The 9,502-nt window shown below is 42.1% G+C and overlaps 1 pseudogene; it reads right to left on the bottom strand.

Moving 5' to 3' along the window:
- Positions 1–1,038: 1,038 nt before the first annotated feature.
- On the bottom strand, positions 1,039–1,216 carry LOC120987384 (annotated as a pseudogene).
- Positions 1,217–9,502: the final 8,286 nt, after the last annotated feature.

The raw sequence follows: 9,502 nt of genomic DNA, 5'->3' as shown, positions 1-9,502 counted from the left end.
GACACCGCCACGACTTGCAGGCAGGCCTGCTGCCACCTCCTCTACTCCTCCTAATCCATCCTCTTTGATAACCTCCTCGGATGAGTCCTCTTCTGCTGCTGCGTCTTGCTCCACATCAACTGCACCCCCACTAGCTCCCCAGGGGCTATTCAACATCCCGGATACGACAGTGTCACGCCATCTTGGGGTTGACTTGCCTGAAAGCAGAGAGTCACACCGGACCAGCGGCTGCAACAATACCTAATTTTTCTGGCATGTGTACATACCTAATTTTTCTGGCCTCTGGTGCTGCACTGTGGCTGCAAAAACAAAACAAAAAAAATGGCACATACATGTGTCAATACTCCTTCGTGATCGTTACCTTGTTGTGGTGAAGGATCTTGCGTATCACAATGAAGCGACCACCTCTATGAGTGTGTTGGCAATGGCAATGTTGGCACACCCCAGATGATAAGGTCGTTGCTTCATTGTGAACAGACCAAAAGCGATCGGCTGGATAATTTTGCATAGAATTTTTTTTTATTTTCTTTGTGATCATCTAAGGTGATCATTAAAGCCTACTAGGCCAACAATGGGCCCACACTGCAGAATCATTGTTTTCTGGGTCACTTAACTGTCACTGAACTACCTCAGTCAGCACGACCATAGACTTTGAAAAATCCCCATCGTCTGCAATCTCCCAAACGTGCGCACGAGCACAGTCATCACTACACCAAGATTGACGCATAGAGGAATAAAATTTATGTCAAGAGTGTATCAACTATTGACAACTCTTTGCGGTTGTCTAAAATCTAATCCATACACATCCCCTGATAGGGGACGTAACAGGGATTAAACTGATAGGAATAGTACTACTTAACAGACCACTCATATCTGGTGGCGCAGTGCCCCAAATTGGAAGTAGGAGGACCAACCAAGCATCTTTTTCCATCTCCCGGTTCCTAAAATCTATTACATACACCGGCCCCTGATAGGGGACGTAACAGGGATTAAACTGATAGCAATAGTACTACTTAAACACACCACTCATATCTGGTGGCACAGTACATTGCAAGGCGTACGCGCAGTGCCCCAAATTGGAAGTAAGAGGACCGATCAAGCATCTTTTTTCATCTCCCGGGTCCTAAAATCTGTTCCATACACCGGCCCCTGATAGGGGACAAAACAGAGATTAAACTGTTAAGAACAGATTTTTTTTTATAAAAAAAAAAGAGGACAGCTTCTGCAGAGCTGGGTATTTTTTGGCCGCGTTACTGAACGCTCATGCACAATGGCGGAGGTGACAAACCTGGTCAGTCAAACCCAAGGCAGCATCATCGACCTCATCCCATATGCGTTTTTCCTGGAGCGTGCCCTGCAAAGACTGCTGGATCAGGCCGTAGATGAGCATGAAGAGGAAGAGTTGTGGTCACCATCACCACCAGAAGCAGCCTTGTCGTCGTTGATTGCTGGACCTGTGGCAATGCAGAGAGAGGAGTCTGAAGAAGAGGAGTCAGAGGAGGAAGGTGACTTTGAGGAAGTGGAAGACCAACCACAGCAGGCGTCCCAGGGGGCTTGTTGTCACCTTTCAGGGACCCTTGGTGTTGTATGTGGCTGGGTGGAGGAAGAGACCTTCAATGACGTCAGTAAGGACAAGGAACAGGACATGGCTAGCTTGGTATCCAACCTTGTGCAAATGGGGAGTTTGCGGTTGTGCAAATGGACTGTTTGCGGTTGTTTTCGGTGCGTTAAACGGGGAGTTTGGTCTGTCACTGTGAAGCGGGCGTAACCCTTACACTACCTGATCGATACAACATCATACCTGATGTTTTAAAGCACGTTCTTCAAAACAATTTAGGAATGTTAGGTGATTTATGCCCTTTATGGATTAAAACCCGACTCTGCGTCAACTACGTACTTTTCTATAGGAGTTTTGCCATGGATCCCCCTCCGGCATGCCACAGTCCAGGTGTTAGTCCCCTTGAAACAACTTTTACATCACTATTGTGGCCAGAAAGAGTCCCTGTGGGTTTTAAAATTCGCCTGCCTATTGAAGTCTATGGCGTTTCGCCAGGTTCGCCCGTTCGAGAACATTTGCGAAAATTCGCGTTCGCCGTCCGCGAACGGAAAATTTTATGTTCGCGACATCTCTAGTAATATGCTGACCAAATACTGACCCATGTAAAAATGGTCTAAGGATGTACTGGATTTACAATACAATAAATATTTTGGATTGCATCAAAAACTGGCTTGTACAGGTGAATAACATTGAAATTATGAGCTGTAAAGGTCAGGCACCCATAACCATATAACAAATCAATGCAACTGGTTGAAGAACTGTATGCAGTTCTGCATCATTTTAGATATTTTTTTTTTGTGGTCAAAGACATCTCATATAAATACATCCTTATGAAAAAAAAAAACTAAAAACATTTAGATGTATACAGAAATGGTAAAAGTTCAATTAAATTATTTGAAGTTCAAACAGCTTAAAAAAACAAAAACAAAAGCATAATGCATTACATAGTTACCCAGTGGATCAGTGCTAAAGGGTTAACATTGTAATGTACTGTTAAAGTGTTAATACTAAGATTCTAGTGTTGAGCGAGCATGCTCGGCCGAAAACCAGTTCGCCTCGAGCATCGCTATGCTTGGCACATGGCGGTACTCGGCCGAGTACCGCATGTGCTCGAACACAATGCTTGAGTCTCCTTCCCGCATGTTTCGCGGCTGCTAAGTAGCCAATAAATGTGCTGGTAAGTACTGCCCTCACTGTAATGCCACTAGCCATGTTTAGAGATGGCCCGAATAGTTCGCCGGCGAATAGTTCCCGGCGAACATAGCTTGTTCGCGTTCGCTGCGGCGGGCGAACATATGTGATGTTCGGTCCGCCCCCTATACATCATCATTGAATAAACTTTGACCCTGTATCTCACAGTCAGCAGACACATTCCAGCCAATCAGCAGCAGACCCTCCCTCCCAGACCCTCCCACCTCCTGGACAGCATCCATTTTATATTCATTTGGAATCTACATTCTTAGTGAGAGGAGGGACAGTGCTGCTGCTGCTGATTCAATAGGGAAAGCGTTAGCTAGGGCAGTGTTCTGTGTTTTATGTATATATATATATATATATATATTGCAGTTGCCTGCCCGTGTGTGAGAGGCTGCAGGCTCAGTCACAGACAGTACTGTGTGCACACCATTCATACAGGGTGTGACAGAAAATACCTCGCAGATAAAAAATAATTATATTTAATCTTTTTTCTGTGATATAATCAAAGTTGCAAGCCAGTGTGTGTCAAGCCCACACAGACTGTGTTGTGGCCACTGGCTAGGCCTCCACTCATACCATTACAGGGTGTCACTCACTCAAATACCTTTCAGATAAAAAAAAATTCTATTTAATCTTTTTCTGTGATATAATCACATTTGCAAGCCCGTGTGTGTCAGGCCCACACAGACTGTATTGTGGCCACTGGCTAGTGGCTAGGCCTCCACTTATACCGTTACAGGGTGTCACTCACTCACAAATTCCTCGCAGATAAAAAAAAAAAATAATTCTATTTAACCCTTTCATGACCAAGGGTCATTGATGCCCCAATGTCCAGGTCAAAATTTACAGTTCTGGTATGCACTGATTTAAATAATAATATCTTTACAAGTGCTTTGCATATCATAACTGTTTTGACTTTATTTTTTCCAAGACACATAGGGTAAATATTTTATTGACTGATTTAATAAATTACTGTGTTTTTTTATTATTATGAGCAGAGAAATAGTGAAAAAAGTCTTTTTTTTAAACTTTTTTTTGTTAATATGGCCACTACACTCCCTTGATTAGTAGTACAAATGCAAATATTGATACCAAAATATATTACCTTACTGATCAGGACATATAGAATATCTGAATTGTGTACGTCGCCAACTCGCAGGGCACTTTATGGCACCCAGAAGTAAAGGCATACCTTTCACCTTTAAAGTGCCATTTTTTCCATAGGCCTTTTTGTTGGAAAATGGAACAAAAAAAAAAAAAAAGGCATTTTTTCACTTTGCTGCTAATTTAGCGCAAATTACTGCAAATATGCTGCAAGCTATCAAGAAAAAGCGCCCCAATATCAGTGCAGGAAACTCTCCTGCAAAAAATGACACCCCAATTGTGTACGTCGCCCATTCCCAGGGCACTTTATGGCGCCCAGAAGTAAAGGCATACCTTTCAGCTTTAAAGTGCAATTTTTTCCATAGGCCATCAGATAGCAGCATGTTGTCTTTGCAGTGGCCCTATGCAGCCAAAACATAAAAAATCACCCAAAAAGGACACTGATGGAGTATAAGTAACTCCATTTTGTCTTACTCAGCCATGTGTATTACATTTGGTTAGTGTACTACAAAATACCCCTTCCCCCTTAAGGAATGTGAGACACTTCCTTAAACTGTTTCAAGAAATCCATACATTCCTTAGTTTGAAAGTATGAACAGTCCAAGCCATATAAGGTCATCTGGCTCAAGTGTCTGCTAGCTCTTCCCGTCAGACATGAGGTTCGATTGCGGGCAGGGAGGTGACACACGCGGTGGGCGCGCTACTATGTGCTCCTTTAAAGAGACAGAGCAGGTCTCTGGCTCTGTTTTTTGTTTACATCCTCTTTAACTGCCGAGTGACACTCGTTTCGAGTTCTCTGCCGCACGAAATATCAATGTGAATAAACGTGAAGTACAGCGAACCATGTTACGGATAGTTGACTTAATCATATGGGGATGAGGCAGTAAAATATACGAGTGGGTTTTTACCACTGCGGTAAAGGACTGCTGGACCCCCCTCTCCGGTTTTTTTTGCTTATCAAATGCTTGCGATTAAAGAACGATGCAAGCTTGTCTTTAGGCAGTATGTGAGCATCAAGCGATCGGCCAAATGAGTGCCAATCCTTCTGTTCGTACTTACCCGTGTCTGGGGGAGGGCGTGCGCGGGTGGCGCTCGCTGCTGGGCGGCTGTCGGGATTTCAGGCCTCTTGTCCCTGCAGTTTATAGAGAACCTGGGCTGAATGGGTTGCTTTGTCCATCTGCTTTGTCAGGCTTTGGATTTTGGGTGAGTCCTGTTACCCTCCCCAGTAGGAGACCTCCTTTTGGTTTTCAAATATTGAAATTACTATGGATATTCGCATGAAATTATTGTCAACTATGGACACAGATTAGAATTGGCGGATGTATGGAATTAATAATATTAATATGTAATATGGATTTAAATTTTCGTATTATAACAATAAAATATTTATAAAAAAAAAAAAAAGTGTCTGCTAGCTCATGTGTATATACCTGATTGGTCAAATGCTGTTACTATGAGTCAGCTATTATGTTAATGCAGAAGCTTATGTGTGACCATACCATAGGTCAAATACTAATGCTAACATATGATTGGATGTAAAGGAAGCTCAACCCCCTCTATTAAAACTGTTTGCCAGCTGTGAATAAACTAGAATGGGTTAGAACTACACACTCTTCAGTGTTATCTTATTCATTCTCCCGGTACTGGTTAGAGTTAATTCAAGCTGATCACCGAAATCTGAAGACAGGGACAAGTTAGGTAAAAGAGAGTAAATTTTCCTAACAGTTCTGGGGACTCAGTCCGGGATTGGGAGGGTCCTCTTCAGGTCTACAGTGAAAGACATCAATTTTTGTCCAACTCTTGGACCTGGAGCACTGACCAAAATCTCATCCAAGTAAGTTGAACCATCTATTTATGATTTCGGTGAATTGCGGTGTCTGGGACACGCAGAAGCTATGATAGCTTTAAAAAGTTGTTGATTATAAGAAGCTCCAGGAGCTCATATCAGTATAGTGCACTAAGGATTTCTGTTTAGGAAACAGAAGGTTACAAGCTTGGATTAACTCTTATATATATATAGACTTCACAATAAATGGGTAGCTTACTTGAATTTTAAAACATAACATTTATTAATGTTTGTAGATACAATAATGGGCCCTACTAAACTTAACAATACTAAATAGTTGCCACTAGTTACACTGTTCTCCTATAAAAAATGGGCGGAGATGGGAAGGGACCAAAAAGGGACAGTGTTAAAGTAACCAGATAGGGTGAAGGGTAGCCAGGTACCAAGGTAGAAAGACACAGCGCTGGGTTAATATCCCTAGACAGCCCTGTCTCTCACTATATCCTCCCTCCTATCTGCCACAGTATCCCTATTTGCACCCTCCCTAGTTGTGGACTGCCCAGCTTTGCCCGATAGCCAGAATATGGTCCTATAGATAGTATCCTTAACCACAAGGGGAAAGGAAGGGAAAGCTGGCAAAAGGTGAGTATGCTGAAACAAGAACAGGTAAAATCACAATGTAGCGTCACCTGTGATGCCTCAGCAGATTCATACACGATAATATATATAATCAAAAATCATGAAATACCAAGAATGTACATATTCAACTGGTAGTAACGTTACTACCAGTTGAATATGTACATTCTTGGTATTTCATGATTTTTGATTATATATATTATCGTGTATGAATCTGCTGAGGCATCACAGGTGACGCTACATTGTGATTTTACCTGTTCTTGTTTCAGCATACTCACCTTTTGCCAGCTTTCCCTTCCTTTCCCTTTGTGGTTAAGGATACTATCTATAGGACCATATTCTGGCTATCGGGCAAAGCTGGGCAGTCCACAACTAGGGAGGGTGCAAATAGGGATACTGTGGCAGATAGGAGGGAGGATATAGTGAGAGACAGGGCTGTCTAGGGATATTGACCCAGCGCTGTGTCTTTCTACCTTGGTACCTGGCTACCCTTCACCCTATCTGGTTACTTTAACACTGTCCCTTTTTGGTCCCTTCCCATCTCCGCCCATTTTTTTATAGGAGAACAGTGTAACTAGTGGCAACTATTTAGTATTGTTAAGTTTAGTAGGGCCCATTATTTTATCTACAAACATTAATAAATGTTATGTTTTAAAATTCAAATAAGCTACCCATTTATTGTGAAGTCTATTACTTATTTAAGGGTTTAGCCATATGGTTTCATTATAGTTTGACCAACTACAATTGGTTGTGTAACAATAATCTTATATATATATAGTATAAGTATTTTAGAAGTAATAAGATTATCTGTTTGTGTGAGATACTGATCGGTTGGTAAGTGTACGGTCGCATCCCACTGTTATTATCAAATTGATGTATTTTGGGTTAACTACTGTTAATGTGTAAAATTGTTTGTGTTGTGGAGGACTGCAAGACGCCCCAGTTTTTCGGCTAAGAGCGATCTGTTGACCCGGAAAATTTGAACGTAAGTGGCAGTCCGAAACAACAATAGTCGATAGGGGTCCAAAGAGTATAGAGAGACATTAAGATACGAATCAGCTGATCAGTTGACAGGTCTTGTCGGCGCTATTTCAGTGCAGTACAGCCAGTCCTGACAGTGATTGTCTCACTTATTCTTTGAACTATAAATACTAACATGGGAGGACAAGGGTCTAAAACTAAATTCCCTAAACCAGAACCAGGAGAGACTTGCAAAATCTATGTAGCCCGTGTTAGTCCAACAAACTATTACCTGATCAACCCGTGGGTAGATAATCTAGCAGGCTGGACCGAGGTAATGGATGCTGCAGATCCATTCCCCAGGGACGGTGATAATAGTATTTATCATATGGATATGGTCAAAGGACTATGTCTAGGTGATAAAACAGCCTGGCCGCATTTCGATGCGGATCCTTCCTGGGACATGGATTACATGTCCAGGAGTGCAGAACAATGGCTGGAAATAGCCCCCCACTGGTATGATGCAGGTAATAGCAAGAAGAATAAGAATCTAAAAAGTCCCAAAAATGATAGGTCTCTACATGAAATAGAACAGGAGGTAGGTACAAAGAAGAGAAGTCAGAAATCCCCTCCACCTTATAATAAATCCACCCCCACGGCACCTCTGTATCCAGTTCTGACTCAGATTGAGGAAGATGCTGTAACAGCGGTTATACCATTAAAACTAGAAGAAAAATACCGACCCCCCATGCCAACATTTGGAAACATAATGGAGCGCGGTCTAAATATTGGCACACCGCATACTAGTTATACTACACGCAGTACAAGTAGAATGAAAGATGAAACAGAAAAGGAAGAATCAAAAGAGGAAGTCCAAGTAATCGCTCCCTTTCTGACAGTAGGACAGCAGTTAGTAAAAAAGCCCATAGAAATAGAGGATCTCAACAAAATTATAAAGTATTGTCCCAAACCTTCCATAGCCCCACTGGGGACTATTACATACCTAAAAAAGGCCTGTAGAGGGCGCAACTACACACAGGAAGATTTAAGGCTTATCCTGGATGGTATTATAGGAACACACACAACCTGGAATTGGGACAAGGTTAGCTCCATATCTACTATTACACAACGCAGTGATGCTCTAGATTATGTATGTAATACAGAAGTGGGTCAGAAAAGGATATGGGCGGAGATTGAGGAACATATGAATGAGGTATTCAAACAAAAATCTTCATTGCCTGTAGCAGTAGCCTGCAAACAGAAATCTGCTGAGTCGGTCACTGAATTTTGGAAGCGATTTATTGATTGCTGGAAGACCGAGGCGGGTCTACCTGTACATGACAATGATAGTTTGATTATCTCCACATTTGTAAACAATCTATCAGATAAATTGATCTTAACTGTAAAACAAAATGTGTCCTCTTGGACTTCAGATACAATTGATGAGTTTGAGAAACATCTCTTTGAAAAGGAAGCAGCTGGATGCTTTGAGATTAGGAAAGCAACTTCCCCCACATACGCATATGCTAGCAGAGGGAGAGGGGGAGGAGGGGCAGAAATAATAGAACCTACAATGAAAGACAGGACTCATTGCCAAATAATTGTTGTTATAACTGTGGAAAAGAAGGACATTGGGCACGTCAATGCCGTGCGCCAAGACGGGATGGGAAAATTCAAGATTACAGCACACAGAAACCTGACACTCAGTCACAAAATAATCAACCAAGTCAGATAAACCACAGACAAGGTCCACAGAGTCAGCCCAGATTCCCATTAGATTGGTATCAGCAAAACTCATACTGAAGATGCCCAGAAGGGACAAAGCCCCGCTTTCACGCAGGTCACCACACATTGGAAAGACACACCAGTAATTCTACTTAGAGTAGGAGGAAGAAAAGTGGGATTTTTAATAGATAGTGGAGCTACTTCTAGTGTGTTAAACAATTCAATGTACAAAGGGCCTTTAAGGAAGTGTGCATGGGAATATGGGAATAAATGGGGTACTGACGAGGACATACAGAACAGATTCCTTACCAGTAGAAACCATTGATAGGGAACACATTACAGATCATGCTTTTAGCATCATACCTGAATGTCCTGTGAGCCTTCTGGGAAGAGACTTATTCATTAAGTTAGAGTTGCAAATTACTGTTGAGAACAATGGCATCAGTGTATACTCTGATGCTTTGCCCATAATAACCCCAATGATTAGGCCAATGATTAAGGAATTCCTACAAAAGGGAATCCTGGAAGAGGTGATT

The sequence above is a fragment of the Bufo bufo genome, chromosome 1 (assembly GCF_905171765.1).
Source record: "Bufo bufo chromosome 1, aBufBuf1.1, whole genome shotgun sequence".
Taxonomy (NCBI): Eukaryota; Metazoa; Chordata; class Amphibia; order Anura; family Bufonidae; genus Bufo; species Bufo bufo.
The sequence above is the reverse complement of the archived record's forward strand: the minus strand, read 5'-3'. Positions and strand labels throughout refer to the sequence as shown.